Below are 25,742 nucleotides of genomic sequence, written 5' to 3'. Positions count from 1 at the left end.
TTATTATCTGCCGACCACCCACAGCACTCACAATGGGGTACAAGAGACAGAAAGGGGAAAGGGCAGCTCTTTCAAATGTATGTGTAACCAGCTCAGAGCCGATGGAAGCATCTTGGTGACACTTTAATTAGCAGCTTCCAGGGTCAGAGGACGCTAAAAATTTTCCTAACATCTACTTCGAGCCCATGGAAACTGTCACTTCACAGACTCATGAGATAAGAAGGCTAGCAGGGAACAGCTGTGAATTCTCTCTGCTTCACCGCTAACCAAGATGGCCAGCACCACCTCACTCTTACTTTGTACAGCTTGGGGCTGGGATCCATGGATGCCATTGACACTTGCTGGTGTCAAAAGCTTTAAATGTTTATTTCCCCTCCAACAACAACAACAAAAAGAACAGGAATGAAGGAGGAAGGATCATTTGAGCTCAGATTGAAGGGATGGCAGGGATGGCATTCAGTGGATGGCATTATGATGGCAGAACAAGCCAGATCCATTGGGAAAGAATGGCGCTGAGCAAGGAGCTACTCTGATGGTCAAGTCAGACTAGAATCCTAAGCCCATGCTTCCTAAACTAGCCGTTAGAAAGAACACAAAGTGGCTTTTTATTTTTTCAAAACAAAGCATAGCTTGTAACACCAACAGTACTCTTCCTTAGAACATTCTAATTTTTTTCCCTAAAAGCCTTCCAAATATTTCTAAACGACAGAGCATGAGGTCACAGAGGTTTTTGTTGTTTATTTTTGGAGGATGACAGATGAATGAGAAGGATGAAATAGGTCATGTATAAACTATGCTTTCCAAAGTATACATGGAAGTCTAGCATCAGAGATGAGTGCAAAACTTTAGGTCTAAAATATGTCACAATATGATAATGTTAAAACAAAAAACCTAGATATGTAAATATCCGATGACAGGGAAATGGTTTAGCTATGGTCCATCTATAAGGTGGAATTATTAGACAATTACAGAATTATGCTTTCAAGTCATCTTAATGATCTGCAGAAATGCTCACTATATAAGGCTAAGTGAAAGAAGCATAACACAAAACTATGATTTTACAGTATGATTTTATTTATAAGTATGTACAGATGTACACACACACACACACACACACTCACACTGGAAGGAAACACACCAAACTGTCAATAACACAGTTATATCCAAATGAGAGGATTAGGGATGATTTTTACTTTCTTCTGGATTTTTTTCAATCCTTCCATGACTAATGTATTTTACTACTAAAATCAGGAAATAAGTAAATATGTTAAAATGCCTAGCCTGCCTCAAGAGATAACTCATCAGCAGGACAAATATTCACTTATGTGATAGAAATTTAAGAAGATTTCCATCTTACCCAAAAATCTCTTCCACCAATATTCTGCAGGTACACAAAATTCCTATAATTAGAAATTTATTCAACAACGTATCTTGAGCAGACAGTATATATTTATAATCCTATTTCTTTTTTGTTTTAAATGAGTATATATTTTAATATATGTTTACTTATTATTTATTTATATTAGCTATACACACGTTGGGAACTTGACCCAACTCAACTTGTTCACAATCATCAGGTTCTTTTTCATAGAGCTGTAGGCTCTAAAGGTTAGAAGTAGGTGATAGTAATGGACTCTTCTCCCACAACTACCCCGCCAGTGGGTATTTGGTACAATGAAAGCAGGTCTCACATCGACTTTTGCTCAGGAGACAAAAATTTATTAGTTGGCAGGCACAAACACAGTTACACTCAATTCTCTTAGCTCAAAGAAGTGCCCACAAGACAGAATAAAATCCTCAACCTAGAGTGCCAGGCAAATGGTATAGGACTGCACTTAAATTCTTATTCCCTATTCATCAAGGGCAGGAGGGCCTATATAATATTTCTAATCAATTCACATGTCTTGAACACTAACAGTCTTACTAAGGAAATATTATTTCTAATATCCATTGTACTAAAAATAAATAACTGGAGAGCTAGTTCCTCCAGAGTGGGGCCTTCTGATTAGTCTTTCAGTTGTAACTGACCATTCCTTGAAAGTTTACCTTGATTAGGGTACGTCAAAGATTAACTAATCAGCCCTAAGGTACTGATTAAAGCTAAAACACAGGCACACTTAACTAATTTATAATAAATTACAGATCATATAATGATATGCATTTACCAAAAAAGAAAAAAAAAGTCTGAAAACAATAACCAGCAAATTATTATTAGTGATTTTCTCCAAAAAGAATGGAATTAAGAATAGGGGAGGGGCTTCCCTGGTGGCACAGTGGTTGAGAGTCCGCCTGCCGATGCAGGGGACACGGGTTCGTGCCCCGGTCTGGGAAGATCCCACATGCCGCGGAGCGGCTGGGCCCGTGAGCCATGGCCGCTGAGCCTGCGCGTCCGGAGCGTGTGCTCCGCAACGTGAGAGGCCCGTGTACCGCAAAAAAAAAAAAAAAAAAAAAGAATAGGGGGCATTTTTCTTGATACTCCTCTGTATTACTTGAAGTTTACAAAAGCAAATATTACTTTTATAATATATTAATACTAATAACAATTTTTAAAGGATGGGATAAAGGATAACAGAGATTTATTCATCTGAATTACAGATTTACCTCTGTTTACCTTCAAAAGTGCACAGCAGTGTGCTGGAAGTTTGCAAAAGCACAGGATGAACAAGGCATGTAGAAAGTGTATTCTGCTGGGAATTTCAGATGGGCTAGAGCATTAAGTAACCTAAACGATAACTAATTTAAAATAGACCTTTTAAGCACTTCCCCTCCAGCCTTTCTTCCCCCAACCTTACACCCCTGCCTCCCACCTGTCCCTCAGCCCCATTAGAGATACTTATTCACTTTAGTGAACTTAGGATCTTAGTGGAAACATTTGAGAAATTATACACTTCGTTATTATCATCCCTTAGTACTTGGTGTGAATTAATATATCAGGTTATCATGATCAAACAGTTACCCGCAAGGGCCATGGAATAACTGAGCAAAGGATGTAACTGGTGGCAGGTGGCGGCTGAGGAAGTTGAGGAGGAAATGGGTGAAATGGGACTAGAGCTCTGAAAAGGTGTACTTTCAGGGCTGAATCAGAGGAGTGAAGCAGAAAGGTCAGGGAGCATTAGCACCAAAAAATTTTATATCACAATTTATCCCTCCCCAGGAAAAATACAGACATAAATTCAGCAGCTATGTCAGCCATAAGATTTGCTGCCAATGGATATACATCTGTCAGCTTATTTGCATCAAGCAAAAGAGCCGAAACTATAATCTGTGTTCATGATAAATGGAGATTTGGAAGACATTTACTTTATCCTGCCTGTTGCTTACCTAGGCATATACAGACACAAAAGACACTACCAGAATTTGCTTAGACAACACTGAACATGGGGTAGCAGTGAGAAGGAAGGGAGAAAACCACTCACTTTGAAATACTGCCACTTCCACTGCTATTGCGGAACCATCATTTTACAATGTGAATGCTTGGTGCTGTATGTGAGGAGCAGAAGCCCTTTCTGACCCAAAGGCCTAGGCAGGAGGCTTCATTTATCAGGGAAGGAAAATGCGTAATTCAAAATGAAAGTCACCTGGTCCTGATAAATAAAGCAAACTTCATTCTTTGGCTCCGTACCAGGAAACCACCCCTGCCCCTCCAGACAGGGAGCTCCCCAACCTTTTCTCAGTTACTATTAGGCCCTATAACCATAGTAAAAGAAGAGAGTTAGAGGAGGTTGGGAGCATCATCGGGCTAATAAGATTTAACTGCTTTCTGTGTATTTGACTTCAGTGGTCTTAGGAAAGTAGCACACATAATCTCTCCCACTCACTCTTAATCTCTCTCCCCCTGTCACTGCAGAAGGACAGCTTTCATTCTGCACCCCTGTATCTGAAAGATTACAAACCACTCCAGAATGTCTGCTTCCTTCTCTCTCCTGACATCCCCCTTTCCCCTTCCCTTTCTTCTGTATCGCAAGTTCTTTTCCCAACCTCCCTCCCCATAAACCCAAAGTTTAACTCAGGCAGCGGGTGCATGAAAATGAGTCATCCATTCATCCATCCCCCATCTTTTTGACAAATATTTATTTACGGCCTGTTACGGATGAGATGTTTGAGAAGGGAGAAAAGGCATTCTCCTATGCCCCCTTCTGTCGTTTATATTCCTGAGAGATTCTGAAAACTCTGTCCCTAAAGTGACTGTAAACAATTTGCAGCTGTTATCTGTGTAGATCTATAAAGAGAAGGTGTTATATAAAAATTACAAATCTATTCTAACAATGCTCAGTGATTCCTGGCTGAAAGCTACCCTCCTCCAGCAGCTAAGTCAAATGAACCAGCAGAGCAAATACAATCTGGTGGCCATGGCAACATACATTCCTGCTTTGAACTTGTCAATCCACCATAAGGAAATTACATTAATGGGATGTTTTTTTGGCTACAAATAGCTTTTGTTTTCACATTTTAATTACAGAAATAGATTTTTCATGATTTCTAAAGTCTTCAAAGACCTCGGCAAAAAGGAAAAAATAATAATAATGTTGTTTCAAAAATGTTTTTGAAATTCCAAGCAGCCTTTTAGTTGGGGGAGGGAAGGTGGAGAAGGAGAAACCATCTACCCGTCCTGTTTTTTCCCCACCACATGACTGTGAAAAGTCAAAGGCTTAGGCAGATACTCTCTAAGCAATTTGCTTCTTAGTCATTTTAAGATCATTTCCTCATCTGTAAAAACAGAGAAAACAATATCTGCTTCACAAGATGTTGTGAGGTTTAGTTAATGCTTGTAAAGTGCTAAGCATAACTGCTAGGATTATCAATTAATGTTGCTGATTAATGCTGGGTAGGGGACCCTTGGTTTCACCTGAGGCCCTTAGCTACTTCATTCAGCTTTTATCGCCAGAAAATGCTCATTTTATCCAACTTTAATTGCGTAACTGTGGACCATGGCTGTAGAAGTTTATGAACACATTTTATGAAGAAATTAGTAAGTTCATAAAAAGGGCTAAATGAGGAATAATTTCCACCATTGATAAAGCTGAGGAAATAGGAGATGGCACCCATGTACCACTGTGTATTCGATAGGAAGCTCCAAGGAAGACAAAGTTGGACAATGAGAGGAAAAGAAACCATGACCATTAATGTTGCAGGTTTTAGTAGTCTTCATTCTGACCTCAAAACTAGCCATATGATAAAAGAGGAAGACAAAAATAAACAGTCTGCAAAAGTGGGTTGATAATCTCTGAGTCATGAGCGTCTAGCTCTGTAACTCTTCCTATCTTTTTGAAAAGAATGGAAAGGACGAATCTGTACAAAATAAAGAACCAATTTGCATGCCTTGGTTTTACTCACTTTGCCCACTTGCAGGCACAGAAGATACAAAGAGGTAGACTATGATCCAGAGCTCTGGGCCTTCCTCGTTCTCAGATCTTAAGAAGCAAAGGCTACTGCCTCAGGATTTTGTTGACAGAGGAAACTGCACCAGCCTCAGCCACTTCCTAACAGTCACTACCATCTGACTGCTTCCAAACTGGACCCCATAGGATGTAGAGAGCAAGCAAAAGGTAGCTATCGTCATGTTACCAAACCAAAACTTGGGTTCACTAGGTGCGCTCAGTAAAGCCAATCTACTGACACTGAGTTGCGGTGAAGGAAAGTGCAGCATTTATTGTAAGGTGCCAGACAAGGAGTCCAGGACAACTCATGCTCAAAAAACCCAAATTCCCCATGGGTTTCAGGGAAGCATTTTTAAAGGCCAGGTGAGGGAGGAGATTTCCAGGGTATGTGATCAGCTTGTGCACAATTCCCTGACTGGCTGATGGTGAGGTAACAGGGCAGTGTCACAGGGGTTAACATTATCAATCCTTAGGCTCCTTAGGTCTGGGGGCTACGTGCTCACAGTCATCACGCAGTTAATGTCTTCCATTTGGTGGGGGTTTTAGTCTCTGTAAATCAACTCGGGAAATGTGCATCCGATACTGCCATCTAGGTACTTGGAGAAGAGATATAGCAGAGGACATGCGGGGAGGGGTCTGTCCTCGGAAGGTCCCATAGGGTCCTGCTCAGTTACACTCACTCCACTCAACCCTTTACACTGGCTCTCACAGCTTGCTCTTCTGAGCCCTTGAAGGAAATCATGGGCTGGTCCAGCAGATATTCAGCTCAGTATATGTAATAAAAAGTCTTCTAAAATGTTGGTGAGGATGTGGAGAAACTGGAAACCCTAGTGCGTTTTTGCTGGTGGCAATGCAAAGTGGTGCAGCTGCTGAGAAAAAAGGTTTGGCAATTACACAAGAAGTTAAACAGAATTATCATATGACTCAGCAATACCACTCTTAGGTGTATGCCCAAAAAGAATTGAAAACAGGAACTCAACAGACACTAGTAGGCCAATGTTCATAGCAGCATTATTCACAACAGCCAAAAGGTGGAAGCAACCCAAGTGTTCATCAACAGACGAATGGATAAACAACATGTGGTATATACATACAAGGAATATTATTCAGCCTTAAAAAGGAAGGAAATTCTGACACAAGCTACAACATGCATAAAAATTAAGGACATTATACTCAGTGAAATAAGTCATTCACAAAAGGACAAATACTGTATGAATCCAGTTATACAGAGCATACCCAAACAGTCAAATTCACAGAGACAGAATAGTAGCACACTGGTTAATAGGGGTTGGAGGAAGGGGGAGTGGGGAGTTACTGTTTTATGGGTATAGAATTTCAGTTTAGATGAGGAAAAAGTTCTGGAGATGGACAGTGGTGACAGTTGCACAACAATGTGAATGTACTTTATGCCACTGAACTGTATGCTTTATAATGGTTAAAATGGTAAATTTTATATTATGTATATTTCATCATAAAAAAATTTTAAGCCCCCTAAGCATTTTGGGCAATAGAATATCTTGCCAAATTTAATACTAAAACTTTATTCTCTATGCAGTTTTACTCCCTCCAAACCCACCCCACCCCCCACTTCCTCCATCTGCAAGATAGATGGTCCTGAGGCCAGAAAACTTGCAGTGAGAAGCCCAGGACATGGTGAGCCCCTTCATCTTCCTTTCTCTAGTTGCTACGACCCTCTGGGGCCCCTCAGCAGGGACCAGAGTGAGAGGAGAAGGACAAGGAGGAAGGGCAGGTAAGCCTGGGTACAGTTGTCTTATTGCTTTGGTGCTCACTGAGTTGAGCAGATGGTCAAAGAGAACTGTTTTGTGGAGGACTTTGGTAGGCTCTTCTGAGACCACTCCTCATGAGAAACACACACATACATGTACACACGCACTCACACACAGGACCTCTTCTCTGTAGTTCCCTTGATGTTGGGGGCCTCCTCCAACGGGTGCTATTCAACTTCCTGCTCAGCCCCTTGGTTCCCAGTTCCCGGTCCAGAGGTGGGCATTGGAAAATGGGGGCAGAACCAGACTTCACAACATCTTAGCACATCTGCCCTTTGCTGGTAGTACTTAATATCTACTGCATCGCTCCCAGCCTTTGAAGCCTCTGCCCTCCTCTGAAGCAAAAGCAAGAGTTGCATTTAGTGATCTGTTATAAGAGGTGTTCGTTTGCTTGTTTGGGGCTTTTGATGATAAAATGTCCAATGATGCAGAACTGTAATAAGTAATATACATGTATATTATGGGGGTTGTGGCAAACACAGCAAGAGAAACTCCTGAAGGATGCTGGAGGGTATGAATAAATTTGTGTAAGTAGCATAGAGGCCTTCTAAGGAAGGAAGGAATCAAGATCCCAACCTTCTGTCTCAAGATTTAGCCATTGAGATCTGTGGACTACACTGGCACTGACCAAAGGTCAGGGCCAGAGAAGGCCAAGAGGCCCCTGTGATTAAAAAAAATCACCAAGAGAGAGAAAAAGAGCCAGGGAGCTGGGCCAGCACCAATTCAGGTAATTAGTGGGGTAGTGATATCAGGTCTCATCTGAGGCTGGCTCCAGCATTTCTGCTGGCAGACCCTTATCTGGCAGAGCTCTAAAGATCCCTGTCCTTGGAGAACTGTGAAACTTGCAGCTTAATTTTCCCCAGGTCTATGAGCCCCACTGTGACACGGAATATTTAATTTACTGAAACATTTTTATCCATTAGTATCTTATACAAGTTAGCCTTTAGATAAAAAAGGTATGTGTTAATATCCATGATCTCCAGTAAATATGAACCATTAGATTGGGACAACTTGGACCAACTGAAAGCCATAATCTATAATCCAGTAATTAGTGATAGAGGAGAAGAACTTTACAGGTAATGCCTGTAAACCAGTGGCAGGTTTAGGAGGTACTCACCTTTTAATACACATGCAATGAAAGGTGACACAAAAGAGATGCTATAGCTGGATGCTTCCATCCTACTCATTGCCAGGAAGGCAAAGGTTCATCTGCTGTCCTGGAGATTTAGCTCCCTCCTAATCCCTTTCTTCTCTATAATTCTGTGGAGGTGATAGCTAGAGCTACAGTTGTCCTAAGTAGTGTTTTTAATGAGAACAGCTGATCTTCAAGAAGAATGCTTGTTCTATACCAGGAGATCCTTATACACCAAACACATAAGAAAGCGTAGCACCCTCGGGTAGCAGAAATATCATTGATGGGTGATGGAGTGAGGACTTCTCACAGCCAGAAGTCACTGTTAAAGACTTAGGGAAATCCTGCAATAAGTACATGTTTTTTAATAGTATCTATTACAATGTACTCCAAATTTACTGAACCACGATACTGAAATATTGTGGAAATACCCACAACACATTAGTCTGGAAAACCTTTTAGCAAATTACCTTGCCAGAATAGCTAACGGCTATTTTTTTTGTTGAGAATGAGATGAGATGGTTGATGTGAAAGCTCCTAGTACCGTGCCTCAATGAGTACAGTATTAGAAGAACCAAAACACAAATCTAAATCCTTACGAAGAAACAGGACACTGAAAAGGTGTATCTTGATAATAAATATATCAGGAATGCCCAAGAAAGTGAGGCCCCGTGTATCCTGTGTGTCCAAGAGCAGGGTCAGCGATACTGATGACTAAAATGGGAGGAAATAAAGGAAAACCTCAGCCTTCTCACAGTGCAGCTTGTGTTAGCACCAGTTTTAACCTCTGATTTCCCTGCTCTCCCCGCTTCTAACTTGATCCTCTCTTTCTTTTACAGCCCCCTCCAAAGGACAAAAGCATGCGCAAGGCACAGATGTTAGCTAACAATAAAAGCAATGGAACAAAGAAGGAAAAAGAAAAACTCTGTAGAATTTTATTCATTTTATACCACACTGCAGCACCCAAGCGGTCCACGGCTTTAAGGCAAAGCAAGGCCTCCATCTAGTGGAAAAACAGAGGTGTCCGACATTGCAAAATGCTATTTGCAAATGATATGAAACCCTCCTCCACCCCCCCATATTAAATTTGGCAGCTGTTCTAAAGCTATACGCCAACTAAATCACGCTTGACAATCATATTTGTTTCTGGCTACTTAATTCATTCATTTAGTCCAGTAATAGATATTAACAACATTTAATTCCCTACAGCAATGCAAACAATTGCGGACATTTGTAATGTTCCAGCTTCTGCTGTATCACAAATACTAATGCATCAGTGAAACTAAATGAAAAAAATCTGTCCTTCAGGCAGTAAGCTAAACAGCATAAAGGTAGTTTCTTCTTCTTTCCTAATAATACTGGGAAAAAATGAAAAATATCATTTTGAAGAAAGTCTTTTCACCTCTGCGCAATACGATTTTTAATCCATCTAATTGAAACAAAGACTACGTCTTAAACTACAATTCAACCAATATATACCAAGTGATTTTTATGAGAAATAACAGCAGCACTAAAGACTGTAAAGTCACTCTTTATGTTACAGTTTAATGTGGAAAATACTTTAAGATATACGAAAAATAGCACCTGACTACCCAAGACACAGTCAACAAGTAAAATTAAATGTCTGAGAGCTCCTATCATTACTGAGAATAGGTGGGAAAAGAAAAAAATGTGACCAGGTACCACCAATATAAGAGCTTATCAGCCTAATTCATAGTATGATTCCATTTGAAATGACACTGAGTTGTTTTTGCATCTTTATTATATAGCAGAAACTGTTTCACATCAACTTCAAATTTGGGAAGTTGATAGACAAATGATAATTATTTTTAATAATGTGGTGCACGGAATTCAGTGGAGAGGTAACAAGAAAATATATGTAAAGGTCAAAGAATGGAATAAGAGAAAGCTTTTAACAAACTAATGGGTGGTGTTTAAAGAGTATGAAGACTAGTTAGAATCCTAACAGAGGATAAATTCATGATCTTTCATGATGATCAGCGCCTTTAAGATAACAACACAACAGGATGTCTTCAGATAAGGATGGAAGGGAGAAGAGAAGGGTTTGGGCCCTACAGCGTTCACTGAGGTGGGAGGGATGGTCAAGAACAGAAGAGACGAGATTCATAGTGAGCTGGCTACTGCTCGAAGTGGGTGCAAGTTGAAAAAGAGCTCACGAAAGTTTACTGACGGTTATAAACAACGATGGAGTAGTGCTACTGCTGGTGAGAATAACATCAAAAGGGAGAAATGTATCAACTTCATACAGTAGAAATCCTCCAGGAAAAGGTCAGTTGGGGGTTTTATAGACAGTTGTAAAGACTTGACGCTGGTAATTGGTTCAAAAAGTGACTTCAAAAGAGTATAAATGAACAAAATTCAAAATTGATGTTACACAATTGATAAACAACACTTTCATTGTTCCATGGTATTCTGATACAAGCACCTCATTTTCCAAATAAAATTAAATCTGGTTTGGATCTCCCACCTACCTGCTGATGGGATGGTAAATACCATTACTGGTACACCCTGCCACCCTCTGAGAAATGTATGAGAACGCTGAGACTAAGATGGTGACAGGAAAATGGGGCAGGCCTGGCCCTTAGTCCACACGTGTCATCATCATCCACCTTCTGCTGCCTGATTTTTCCATCAAGCACTGAACCTCTGTCCTCTACAGGACCCTGTATTATTTTCCTATTGTAGCTGCAACAAATTATCACAAACTTAGCAGATAAAAAACAACACAAATTTATTATCTCATAGTTCTAGAGGTTAGAAGTCTGAAATGGACTCTACTGGGCTAAAATCAAGGCATTGCCAGGCCTGTGGAGGCTTTCTGAAGGCTCTAAAGGAGAACCCATTTTCTTGCCTTTCTGGAGGCTCTAAGGGAGAACCCATTTTCTTGCCTTTCTGGAGGCTCTAGGGAGAACCCATTTTCTTGCCTTTTTCAAACGTTATGGAAGCTGCCTTCATTTCTTGATTAGTAGCCCTTTCCTCCACCTTCAAAGCCAGCAATGACAAATCAAGTCCTTCTCGGGACACCATCTCTCATATTCTGACTCTTCCTCTTCTCTCTGACCCATTTAAAGACCCTTGTGATTATATTAGCCCCTCCTAAATAATCCAGGATAACCTCCTTATGTAAAAGATGGTTAACACACACAGTTCAATCTGCAACCTAATTCTCCCTTGTCACGTACCTAATATTCATGGGTTCCGGGAATTAACATGGACATCTTGGGAAGGCCACTATTTTACCTACTACAGACACTGCGATAGAAGCTCCACAATGCAATCCTCTCTAGTGCTTCCCAACCTCTTTTTTACATCAGGGAATTCAGTGAAAATTATAGCATACTGGGGCAACTGGATAACCCTGTCAGGCCTCAGCACAACTTTGGGTCATCTGTATAATGACCACAGGACTGGTCACAGGGACTTGACAAAAATGCTATTAAGACTGAGATACTCAGGGATCAAACCATAGACCTTCAAGTACTTACTGTCTCCATGGAGTCTTCCAGAGCAGCTGAGTGGGAAGGGAAGCTCTGCCACCTTTAATCTGCCATCACTGCTTCCTCCCAGCCTCAGAGGATCCCTCTCTTCACAAGGCCAGCACATATCTATCTTCTTATCTAAGCATAATCTTCCTTTGTCCTCCTGTCCTCCCCCTTCCTTCTCTGGGACAACCCAATGTGATTCCTTACTGCTCCTGACACTTGATGAAGGATTTAATTGAGTGGCAGTTGCTAGAATTCAACTACATCAGTCTAACTAATGTAAAAAGACGACTTTTTTTTTTTGGTCTCACATAACTGAGGAGTCCAAGGCAAGTATTGGCTTCAGGCATAGCTGGATCCTGGGCTAAATGGCTCTGAAGTCCTCCATGGAAGCCCTTTCTCTGTTGCCATAATGTAACCCTTGGCAGCATCAAGTTCACATCATTCTTTGTTAGCAGTCTCGGCTGAAAGGACATTCTATAAATTGTCCAAACATGAATTCATTGAGATTTTCTTTTACTTACTTTATGATCAATTTAAAAATATTCCGGAAATGTTGGAAAAAAACAGAATTCTTTGTTTATTTGTAATTACCAAATAGGGGACATTTTCAGTACACCATTATTATAGTTTTAAAGTAAAATTCAAATTGCATGTTTAGGTCCTTGTGCACACAGCTCAAAGGTGTTGGGAGAAGCAAGATTTATTATTTTCAAAGTTTGTAAAAAATAAGCTCACACATTCCCATGCAGTAAAGAGTGTCTCTATAAAGAGAGTTAACAGCTGATTTTAACTGCTTAACTCAATAAAAGTTCTTTTAAAGTTCCCCTTTGATCTTCTTATAAGTGAGGAGCCATATCCTAGTATTCTGAGTATCTGAAGATCCACCAGTATCAATATATAAACTGCATTTTTGTCTCCTTTCAAAAATAATTTCTTATGAGATACTATCTCTGAGAGCTTGGACTATGGTATTTGAACAGAATATTATTTTCTAACACTATAATGTCTGAAAGAAAAACAATGAGAAAAAACTTATAGCAAAAGAGATGTTATCATTTGGGAGGAAAAAAAATCTGCTAGATGACTATGTTAGATTCTCAGTATCTTTATGAACAGATGTCGTTTATCTGGTATAATTAAAATGTCCCTATTCAGATTAACCCCTTTCTATGAGATAAATGAAAATACTGTAATGTTTCCAAAAATCAAATTGCTGAGATATGCACATCTCGTTGAGATGTCTAATTCATTCATTCAGTAAATACTGAGTATCCACTCTATGCCAGTCACAGACCTAGGCACTTAAGACACATCAGTGAACAAAATAAAGATTCCTAGCCTCATGGAACTTACAGTCTATCAAGAAGAAACACATAACAACATAATAAGTAAGCAAATACGACTGTGTAAAAAAAAATGGAGATGAAAGGGATGGGGAGGGTGGAGGAGGAGGGACACCATGTAGTATTAAATAGGGTGGGCCAGGAGGTTGCACCGAAAAGGTGACATTTGAGCTAAGACTAGAAGAACGTGAAAGGGTTGGTAGTATGGTAGAATGGTCCAAAGAGAGGAAATAGGTAGTGCAAAAGCCCTAAGGAGGAAGCATGCCTGGTATGTTCCTGAAAGATTAAGGAGCCCAGTCTGGCAGGAACAGAATGAACAAGGGGAAAAGGAGTAGAAGATAAAATTAGTGAGCTAAGGGGGAGGGTGGGCTGATTATATAATACTTTGTGGAATATTACGGAGGATTTAGCTTCTACTGTGAATGAGAATAGAGTAAATGGAAAGCTTTGGGCAGAGAAATGACAAGTTCTGACTTACCTTTTAAAAGGATAATCTTAGTTGCTGGTTTGATAACACAATATAAGGAATAAAGGATGGAAATTTACCTTTACCCACTAATCCGTATGAGGGATGATGGTGGTATTGGTATTGGGGTGATAAGAAGTTGTGAGATTCTGAAAATATTCTGAGGGTATAGCCAGTAGAACTGGCTATGGGGTGGGAGTACAAGAGCAAGAAAGAAATCAAGAATCAGTCCAAGGCAAAGTGAGAGAGTGGTAGTGTATATATTGACATATATACACTACCAAACGTAAGGTAGATAGCTAGTGGGAAGCAGTCGCATAGCACAGGGAGATCAGCTTGGTGCTTTGTGACCAGCTAGAAGGGTGGAATAGGGAGGGTGGGAGGGAGGGAGATGCAAGAGGGAAGAGATATGGGGATATATGTATAACTGATTCGCTTTGTTATAAAGCAGAAACTAAGACACCATTGTAAAACAATTATACTCCAATAAAAATGTTAAGAAAAAAAAAAAGAATCAGTCCAAGGTTTCAACCCGAGCACCTGGCAGGATGGACTGACAATCAGCTGAGATGGAGCAGATCTGAGTTGGAATATCAAGAATTCTATTTTAGATATGTTGAGTAGAACTGTACTTTACATAGTTGAATATATGAATCTGAGTTTAGGAGAGAGATCCAGCCCAGAGACAGAAATTTGGAAGTGGCAGGTATACTGATGACTTTAAAACCATGAAAAGAGGACATGAAAGGAATAAGTGTAATAGGAATAGAAGAGAGATAATAGATGAAAGGGGAAGGGACGAAGAGGGAAGAGAAGAGAAAGGAAGGGAAGAGAGAAGAGGGGAGAAGAAAGAAAAGAGGGAGGAACCAGGACTGAGAAGATGCAAAGAAGAGAAGAAAAAATCAGCAAAGGAAACTGAGAAGCAACAACCAATGAGGGACAAGAAAAACCAAGAGTTTGGTGTTCTGGGAACTAAGCAAAGAAAGAATATTAAGGAGGAGAATATTGAATTGTGTGTAAAATGAGGCCTGAGAAGTGGCCAATTTATCTGTTATTTGACAGTGCTTTTGCAGTGTGGAGCTCATCAATAACCCTGACGACAGAAGTTCTGGTAGAGTGGTGGGAATGGAAACTCTTTGGAGAAGTCTTGCTACAAAGATGAGCAAAGAAATGAGACAGCAATTGGTTGGAAAAGTGGAGTCAAGACAAGAATTTGTTTTTAATGTGGAGAAAGAGCAACAGGTTTGTTCTCTGGTAGGAATTATTGAATGAAAAGCAAAATTGGTAACAGGAGCAGGAAGGAAGAATTTTTGGGAAAGTATTTTTGAATGCTCTGAGTGATGTGATCCAGTGTATGGTGGAGGGGTTGGCTTTAGGAGGGAACTTGAGGAGCTTATTGATGGTAGCTGGGCTCATGGAAAGGCAGAGAAAGTGGAGCTGCTGCTATAGGAAGATGATGGGAAACTTGGGAAGTTCTTTTCAGACTACTTCCATTTTCTCAATGAAGAAAGAAGATTGCCAGCTATGAATGAGTATGGATGCATTTATCTTTGCACTTTTTTCCATTTAGGTGAATTTTCTGATTTCCCCAATACTAGTTTACGATATTTATAATTTTTATGTCATTTTCCAGGTGGCAAACAAACACTGAGATTTCAGTGAGCATTCTGAGAATACGAAAAGGAGGACTTTTAGGCTCTTACCGCTTAAGATGCATTACCATGCATAATGTATCTCTTAATCATAGGTATTCTGTCTTTATGACCAACATCTAACTGTAATCCAGAGCTTTGTAACATTTATAACAAAGAAAGGAAAGGTAATACTATATACATGTGCTTTACACTTTTAATGTCATGACTCTCTTCAAATCACTCTTGTAATAAATTTTCTCTACTGCCCGTAGTAGCGCTATAAGGGACATTAGTCCTAACACTTATTCATGGAAAGCTTGCCTTTTCCACAAAAGTTTGTTAATTAGATTTAAAGGTATTTCTAGCCCAGCATTTCCAAAGAGTGTTACACGGAATTCTTCTCTTACTTAATTGGTCCAAAGAGATGCTCCTAGAAAAAACAGTTTTTGATCATAGATTTTAGAAATGCCTCAAACTATATTTGCTTCTTAGAGCTATCCAATGTAAAAATTAGCATATTAAAGACTTTGAGAAGTCTTAGGAGAATGAGGAAACCTACTCTTTCCCATGCGTGACTATAGAATTCTTATTTTCATTGAACACACACATAACACACTTTGGGAAAAGCTGGTTTACAGCTATTCCTTTTTCAAAAATATAGCATTACATAATATAGTCACTAGGCATATTTATTTTGATACTATTCCAATATTTAAGAAAATGAATGTGACTAATATATTACTGCAGCATAGACCAGCCTATGCCAACTAACATTAACATCTCTGCCTACACAGGGAAAGGAACCGAGATGAAAGGATCAAAACTCTCCCTGAAAAGCAAAGTAAAATGTTTTTTTCCATATCTTATATCTCAGATCCATGCGGGCCTATATTCCTGATCTATGCATCAGGGAGTGAGAATCGGTATTATCTAAATGTTAAGAATGAATACAAATAAATAACCAAATATATGCATTAGCAAACACCAGTTCATTCCATTTCTAATTATAAAACATGTAATATAATGTAGAAAATGCTAAGAAAACTCATTTAAAAACAAGAAAACGTTATTGCTCTTTTAAATAATACATACATATTAATACATTTAGTTGTAACTAAAAGTAAACTGTAAAATATCAGCAGAGAATTTTAGTGACTTTTCCCTAATATGTGTAATGAATCATGTAATTCAAGTGATTATTATTATGTGAAATTAATTTGAATAATAGGAAATCAAGTTTAAAAAAATTAAATAGTGGAAAGTCTTTAAGTTGCTAATTTAGTGAGTGATAATTACATAATGTGTTGTAACCCAAAAAAAGACTACCATGAGGCATCTCTGGGATGTCAGCAGCATAGCTTGGTGGGGGAAAGATGAAAACAATGAGTTGGCAGGGCCAAGGCTAAGGGAAATGATCCAGGTGTAGATTTGACTCCCTACAGGCCAGTAGTTAAAATTCAAAGCCAGTATTCAAATAAATGAGGAAAATTGAGGTTCGACAGAGGCAGAATGGGGCAGAACAGAAAGGGGTGGGTGCAAAAGATTTGATTAGGTAAATGGGTGAGGGTAGCAACCAATCTTCACACGAAAAACAATGTAATAGCCTTGACTTTGATGAAAGAGACTTATATCTCAAATTTAGTGAACACCATTTAGCAAATAATTTCCCTCTTAAAATGCCTACATAATGATAAATACAAACTATTCAAAGATATTTTGATATGTAGATGCTGAATAGGTGACTAGGCCTACTTACTACCTAAATGACTATATCCTGAATGATAGACTAGCAAGGTATGGAATTCAATTTTATACCCCAGAAAAATCACAAATTCTTATATTATGGAACTTTGGGGTCTGTCCCAAATAGCTGAAACCATAAACATTAAACCTACCAATGCCAAGATTCTACAATATTTAAGGTGGGGTTGGTTCCTAACTGAAACAAAAACTCAGCTATCATTTGGGGGTACAAAGAGAAAAGCCCAATCCTCTTTAAAAACATCTAATGGTGAAGAATAAATTATAAAGGAAGTAAAAACATTCAAGACCACTGAAGTCTTTTTTTTAAGTTTAAATATTCAATTGCTTGAAATATATACATCCTTCCCATCCATCCTCTTAAGTCCTCTGTAATAAAGCACCTTTTTCTCCAGGTATCAATACTTTTCCAGGAGACCATGAGTTGTAGGGGAGAATATCCGCAGCCCCAGCAGGTGGACTTGACTAGCCCAAACCAAGCATGATGGTCATATTCTCCTTGTTAGCAACTGGTTTAGGTGTGAACATGTAACAGTATGGAACATTTCTGGCCAGTAAGTTGGGAGGGAAAATTTTTTTTAGGGCATTCAAGAAAAGGTTTCATGGCTCCTAACAGCCATCAGGATGAAGCCAACACAGAGATCAGAGCCCAGACAGCTATGAAAAAGCAAAACCAGATTCCTGGCAAATACCACTCCTGCAGCTGCCTGACCTCTGGACTCCTTGTTAAAGAAGAGAATAAGCTTTGTATTGCTTGAGTAAATTTAATTTAGGGGTTTTCTGTTAGTTGCAGGCATCCTAACTGATACACCAGGCTTTTTTTTTTCCTTTAAAAATATACTAATGTAGAAAAAAATGCATTCACAAACAATTCGAACACAACAGGTTGATATAAAATGCAAAGTTAAGTCTTCCCTGACCTCCCAGTACTACTCCTCAGAAATTATCATGTTACCAGTGTCTATTAGCAGATCTTTTGGTGGTTGTCATTTAAAATTGAAAATAATATATCTAATCATGGTCTTTTATCAACTTTAGACAGAATCAACCACCTACCGTGAAAGATTATAGAATTGGTACACTAAGCCTTTTCCTCTCCTTTTTTCTTCTATTTCCCAATGTGAGGTACATTTTACATCATTAACCAATAAATGTAATTAAATCTTTGGTGTACTGTTTATAGATTAATTGAAAAACATTTATAATATTATATAAACAAATTTGTTGTAAATTGAGTAATAAAACAATATCAGTTTTCCAAATGAGAAATTCCCAAGTGTCAAATTCTAATGTATGCTCTCAATTTCTTTCTAGCTTTCTTTATTTCTTCATGAGGGTATATACTCAGCCACACTGTCTAGTTTCCCATGTTGTAACCCTTCTTGTACATTGTAATTCAGAGTAAAAAACCAGTAGTTTTTTCCATAAAGGGTATGTGGATGGTAATCTTTGAGTTCTTGCATTTCTAAAATGTCTTTATTTTGGGTTCACCTTCTATTAATATTTATTTGGTTACAAAGTTCAAAAGCATTTTTCCCTCAGATATTTGGAGACACTACTCCATTCCACTTCAGCATCTGCTATTATTTTCCCCATGTCTGTGAAGCGAATTCTTGCTACTTTGTAGGAAACTTTTCACTCCACTTTCCCCACCAAATACTGCCCATTTCTCTGCAACTCTTCCCCAAAAAACTCTACACACTGCTTTTCTAGACTTGGTATCTTCGGCTCCTCCCCCTCATTCTCCTTCTCTCTCTCCCTCCCTGTCACCCTTTTGTAATAATTTATTTTTTGGTGTGGTCGGGGTTGGGTGAGAAAAGGATGCTTTATGTCCCCCCACAAGATGAGACTATCTCACCAGAAGTCTACCGTTAAAGTTTACATTAGGAATAAGACCAGTAATTTTTTAAATTTAGGCATATTTGCAGAGTAAAAAAGAGCAGATGATTCTTGAAAGACTGTAACAAACTACTCACTTATATTAGTATTTTGATGTTTCCATGTACCCCATTGTTTTGCAGACATAGCCAAAGAATATTTCAAGAAGCAGAATATGTATGGGTGTGTGTGTGTGCCTGTAATTATTTCATTCCTCACTGTCAGAACCTGTTTGATAGCACCAGTTCCTAATACTAGCCCAAAAGTAAACAGATGAGACTATAAGAATCATTCTCGCTCTTTATCCACTTTGACTCTTCTGTCCTCAAATACCGTCTTATTTTTAAAATACAACATAGAAACAATAATGACTAGTTTTTATTTTCTTGGAAGAATAATAAAGGAGCTTTTCATTTACATAAGTTGTACTGTCATAATTTGCTTCATGATGGCTTTTATAGGTGTAAAATAGTTCTGAAAAAACAATGTTATTCAGAGTGGTGATCAAAAGAAGAAAAGCATGTTCATTAAATGTAAGCTACACTAAATAAAATCATAATGTGTTTGATGGATAATCTTTTTCAGGTCATATTTAATTCAAACAGATGAGAGAGAAAGAGAAAGGGAGGGGGAGAATGGGAGCACAAGCATAATATATGCTATCATCCTTGCTCTACTTCAAGTACCATTTAATACGTGTTCATGCACATGTTCTAAAAATTCATTATGATTTGTTATTCAGTTTTATTTAGGCCAGTATTCACCAAACTTTTGCTGTGGCACACCTGGATTTGGTACTCAATAAAAATGATTCTACGGTCCAAACAATACTTAGTATCTCTACTGGAGATGCACAATATAGGTTAGCTTATTAAAAACTCTGAGAAGCCCAATAAATGGGTATTCAAGGACCCAAATATCCAACATGTTTTGGGGAGGTTTCCCCCCCACACCACCAAGTAATGCTCCTAACACCAGCTATGTGTGCTACAATTCAACTCAATTTTGACACTATCTGGAGACAGGGTCAGATCCCACAGGTTAAGGGCTTAGTCCTACAAGACTATTTTTCACTTCAGATGCCAACCGCAAGCCCAGACTGTCACCTGTGCTTCTGACCAACTGGCCACAGACTGGAGGTTCCCTGGACTCCTTCCCCAGGTTCTATTAATTTCCTAGAGAGGCTCACAGAACTCAGAGAAACACTTTACTTACTGATTTATTATAAAAGGATATGACTAAGAACAGCCAAATGGAAGGGGTGCATAGAGCATGATATGTGGAAAGGACACCAAGTTTCCACACCCTCTCCAGGTGCACCTCTCCCTGATCTCCATGTGTTCACCCATTTGGAAGCTCTCCAAACCCTCTCCTTTTTTTTTTTTTTTTGGTTTTTATAGAGGCTTCATTACAGAGGCAGGATTGATTAAATCATTGGTTACCAATTCAATCTTCAGCTCCTCTCCCTTCCCAAAAGCCTAGGGGTGGGACTGAAAGTTCTAACCCTCTAACCACTTCTAGCAACCAGCCCCCATCCTTAGGTATGGTCCAAAAGTCACATGCTTAGCATAACAAGAGACACTGCTTTGCTGTCATCACAGGAAATTCCAAAGGATTTAGGAACTGGGAACTGAATGAAAGCCAAGTTGCTAACCCTTCAACAACATGGGTGTTAGGGGCACTGACCTCATGCAGTGGAAAATTTGAGTATAACTTTAGAGTCAGCTTGTTTTATCCACAGTTCCAAAACCACAGATTCAACCAACAACAGACTGCGTAGTACTTAAAATAAATTTTAAGTATTTATTGAAAAAAATCTGTGTATAAGTGGACCTGTGTAGTTCAAACTTGTATTGTTTGAGGGTCAACTGTATACATGAAAAGTGTATTCTGATCATCTAAATGACCAAGCATGTATTTCTTATAAATCACAATACTGAACGCCCTTATAAAGAAACACTTAACAAGATTCAAATCTTAATCTATATTTCACAAATCTATTTGAACATGATTTTTTTTTCACAGCATATTTATGATCATCCTGTAGAACCTCATTCTGAAGAGCAAGCTATTTGCTACTCACGTATGGAGTCATAATTGAAACTCCAGTAAAATATCCATGTTAATTCTGTCCAAAAATGTATTCAGTATAAATTCTTTTCCACATTTCTTTAAAAGCACTTGGTTTTGCTGCCATTCTCTCTATACCTGCTCCAATGGGGCACACCCCCACCACTTGATAAAAAGTAGTCTTGTCAAGTTCATTTCTGAGCTCTAAATTGCTAGAAAGAACAATGGCTACTTCTCAGGCATCTTCTTACTGGACTCAGTGGCAGCATTTTACAAAGTTGACCACTTTCTACTTCTTGATAAACTTTGTTTCACTTTCTCTCAAGACACAAAACTCCTAACTCATTGGCTGCTTCTTCTCAGATACCTTTGTGGGTTCCTCATTTTCTCCTTGTAATTTTAATTTTAGAGCACCTGAGGGTTCAGTTCTTGGATTGTTTCTTTTTATATCTATAAATATTCCCTTGGTGATTTCATTTACACTCATGGTTTAAAATATTCCCTATATTTTGACAATTCCAAAATACACATCTTCAGCTCCACACTCTCTCTAAATTCAGGCCTATCTCCAACCCTCTACACATTGTCTCTAAGTTGGTATGTCCAAACTGAATTTCCCATCTTCCCTCTTAAATGTCTTCTTGCAACTTTCCCCATCTTAGTTTATGGCAAATATCCTTCTGGTTCTCTATAAACACTAAACTTGGGATCATCCTTTTCTCCTCTTTGATGTCTACATCCAATCGGTAAGCAATTCCTACTGGCAACCACTTCCCACCACTGCCACCGCTACGCTCCTGGTGTAGTGTGTGAGCTGCATCAATTTCTCATCCTGGAATACAGAAATACACTAACCGGCCTCTCTGTTCCACTGTTGCCCCTCTATAGTCTATTAACAACACAGCAGCCAGTATGATCCTTTTAAAACGTATAGAAGATAAAATCATTTATTTGCTCAGCTATCACATCACATTCCAATGCCAAACCCTTTACAAAAGCTGACAAAGCCCTACATGATCTGTCCTGCCCCCTACCCCACTATCTTTATAAACTCATCTCCAACTACTCCCCCGTGTCACTGACTTCCAGCTACACTGGCTTCTTTGCTTTTCCTAGAACTTGTCACACATTTCCATCTTCCATACAAATAACTCAAGCCTGCAAATTCACCTTCTCAATGAAGCCTACACAGACCATCCAGTTGAAAATTGCAACACGTTTTTGACCTGCCTGCCCTGCCAATATCCTTCCCCTGTATTACACTTCCTTTCTTTTGTACAGTGTATCACCTTACATAGTAAAGTAAAAAATTAATAAACAGAAATCGCAATTATTTAAATAGAATGGGTAGACCAGAATGGGAGCTCTCACACCTTAACACCATAGCAGAGCCCAACAGGAAGAAGAAAGACTTCCTTTCTTTCCTGACAAGAGGTCGGCTGAGACTGTCACAACTCAGCCAATGAAAAGCCATGGACTCTTTACTACAACCCTCTCGGCTTCCTTTTCCCCTCTATGAAATAATTCTCTTCTCCATTTTTGCTGGGGAATTGGATGTGGTTTGCCATGGTTACAGACCCTGAATGGCAACTCTTTGTTGATCCCAAATAAATCCATTTTTGCTGGAGAAATTACTGCCAGTCTATTTAAGTCAACAGTAATTATTTTATTATGGTTATTACCGATCTCCTTTCAAGAGAATGTAAGCACCTGCACCCCATACTCCTTACAATACATTATCAATGACAATAAATAAAATTGTATAGCAAATTATCTAGTGTAGAGGAGTAAAAATTATTTTTCCTCTACCCTCCTAGAGAGTCCTCCTCTTTGCTGAGGAACGTCCCCACCCAGGTAATAAAAGACAGATTAGCAAGAGAAAAACAAAAAGAAGTTTAATACCATGTACCTCCTGTATATATGGGAGATAGACAGGAAAACTGAGTAACACTCAGGAATGGCCCAAGCCATCACCTACGGAAAGACACAAAAAGATGAAAAAGATGTCTGGAGTGGGGGGCAGTTATGGGAGATTTTCAGGCAAAGCACAGTAAGCAAGGATATGGTTGTTGTGTCGATTTAAGCCCATGCCTTCCTCACTGCTAAGAGTTCCTAGAGATTTTGTCACCCTCCTCTTCCTTGTCCAGAGAGGGAGACACACTTAAAAATGAAGATTTGCTTATAAATGTAATCGTCTCTTATAGAAGGGTACCATTTACTTGGTTTTCTGAGCTTCTCCTATGATTTTGTTTGTTTACAATAATCAGTAAAAGATAATCCTTATGCCAAAGAGGCATATTTTTGGGGTGGCAAATTCTGCTCCCCTTCACTGGGTAGTTCAACTGCAGGGCAAGGAATGAAGAGAAGCTGGAGAGTGGTTTAAGTAGCAAAGTTCAGCTAAGAGGAAGAATCTGAATTTCACAGAAGACAGTCATAATAAGGCCTGCATGGTAGCGTGAAAAATAAGACAAGAGGCCCAAAACCAAGTTGTTTATGCTAAGCCCCACAACACCTAACCAAAGCTTAAGTACTGTTTCAACTCTCCCAGAAATGGAATCTTAACCCAATCAGGAACTACCTGATGGGCACTAGTGACGTAATCTGCCTGACAGACCCCTGCCATCCCCTAAAGGAAAATGACCTTGCGACAACTTTTTGCTGGTATAACTTCCTTGTCCTGCTTCTTCCTGCCTGTAAGTCTTTCATGTTGTTTAGTTCCTCAGAGCTCCTTTCTATCAGCTAGGTGGAAAGCTGCCTAACACATGAATCGTTGAATAAAGCCAGTAAGATTTTTAAAATTCACTCATGTGAATTTTGTTTTTTAACAATAGGGAACATACACATTGCACATCTGCTGTATCTTCCACTGACTTTGGCTGTGGTTGATGTAAATGTAAACTAAATGTGGATTCATACTGTTTCATCTAATACTGTCTGACACCATCACCACATGGAAGGAAACCTTGGTGTAAGCAGGTTAGGTAAGATAAGGACCTATGCCTGATTCATTGATGCATGTCAGTAAATACAGGGTTGGATGTTAGGGTTTCTCTTCCTTACTGTTGGTTTTCCTTAAATGCCTGAATTCCTTGGGCATCTGTTATGTGTTTATGAAGGACTTACATCAACTTGCACAGAGAGATGAGAAAAGCAGTTTCTTCAGCAGTTACGCATGCCTATGTTAAAGCTCCTTTTTGAATAGGAGCTATGGTTTCTTGTAAGTTGTTACGGTATTTCAACCTGCAGGCAACTGCAGGTGAGTATGTCGTCAGCACGCAGAAGTTACTGTTTCCTACACAGGCCAAAGTAAGATGGCTTTATTCACTCTGGGAGTGGAGGGCTGCTATTACTCACCAGCACCCACTCCATCACCAAGTGAAAAATTCACTTCACCTCTGCTCTTTTTTTGGCATCTCAATACCCTCAAATGGGGAGCCTGCCCAGGGATAATCTCTTTCTTCGAAGTTATCCTAAGTCCCTGACCTGCAGAAAAAGCTGTCAACAGTTTACCTGAAGGGGGAGAGAAAAGGGCAAGGGTTCCCCATGAAGTTCTACTCTGGCCCATTCTTTCACTTTGCTTCCCCTTCCCCACCCCCCTTAAAAATCTGAGACTTAAAAGCTTCTCCAGGACACCTTGACTGTGGTTCTCTGATTTCCCTCTCAATTCAATTTCTTCTGCTTTATACCTTTTCCTGTGTATCATGCCTCAAAACTTCTGTATGGTGTTTTACAGCATGTTTACAACTTCATTATTGTATTTTCTGTCATTGGGACCAAGAGGGGAAACAATCATGACTGATTTTATTCAACCTGTCACCTGGGACTAAAGATGCCAGCATTAACATGAAAAATATAAAACCTTAGAGACCTACTGCTGATACCAATCTCTTCTTTATTCTGTTTGGCAATAGTCTCATTTTCCTCTAGTGTGTTTTTATTTGCTTTTACTTCAAAAAAATTAGAATAACTACCCCAGGATTGTATGAATTCTTTTTCTTTCTTTTTTTTTTTTTTTTTTTGTGGTACACGGGCCTCTCACTGTTGTGGCCTCTCCCGTTGCAGAGCACAGGCTCCGGACGCGCAGGCTCAGCAGCCATGGCTCACGGGCCCAGCCACTCCGCGGCATGAACCCGTGTCCCCTGCATCGGCAGGCGGACTCTCAACCACTGTGCCACCAGGGAAGCCCTGTACAAATTCTTAATTGACCTTGGGCAACCTAAATTTTCATGGACTGATCTCAGAATTGGACCTGAAATTTAGAGCACAAAACTACCTACCAATCTGGAGCACCAAAAGAATTTCACGCCTACCACATGCACTATAGCATACAATGCAAGACATACTCAATCCAGAAAACATGAAGAATTAGACAAATTAGTTCAAGAAAAAGATTAAGTCATGTTATGAATATTACTATTTTACGCCAAAGAAAAAAAAGTGATAGATTTCACATGTTGACTTGTGTAGGGAGTGTAGATTAAGCTACTGTCTTGGTCATTTCATAACTACAGGAGTTTACCATTCTCATTGTGCATTCAACCCATATAAACTATAAAGAAGAAAAATTTTAAATTACTGAGGAAACTTTCATGTTGATTACTGGTCTAATTTCTAGTTGCTTATATAACTAACTACTCACACACACACACCTGTAGATTACCTAAGCGTCTTTATATTTAGTTTGTATCACAAGAGTTATGATTCATGGTACATTTTTCCTTGTAAAAAGTATGCCAAAGAGCCAAATGGGAGGTTAAAAAAAAAGGGGTTCAAATAAATGTTTAAAA

General features: G+C 39.1%; 1 protein-coding gene across 21 annotated transcripts in view; it reads right to left on the bottom strand.

Moving 5' to 3' along the window:
• The window catches only part of DNAJB9 (DnaJ heat shock protein family (Hsp40) member B9), a 707,453-nt gene that overhangs the window by 676,188 nt on the left and 5,523 nt on the right, over positions 1 to 25,742 (bottom strand). The window lies entirely within an intron of this gene.

Source organism: Delphinus delphis, chromosome 9, assembly GCF_949987515.2.
Source record: "Delphinus delphis chromosome 9, mDelDel1.2, whole genome shotgun sequence".
Classification (NCBI taxonomy): Eukaryota; Metazoa; Chordata; class Mammalia; order Artiodactyla; family Delphinidae; genus Delphinus; species Delphinus delphis.
Note: the sequence above shows the minus strand (reverse complement) of the source record. Positions and strands in the feature narration are given on the sequence as shown.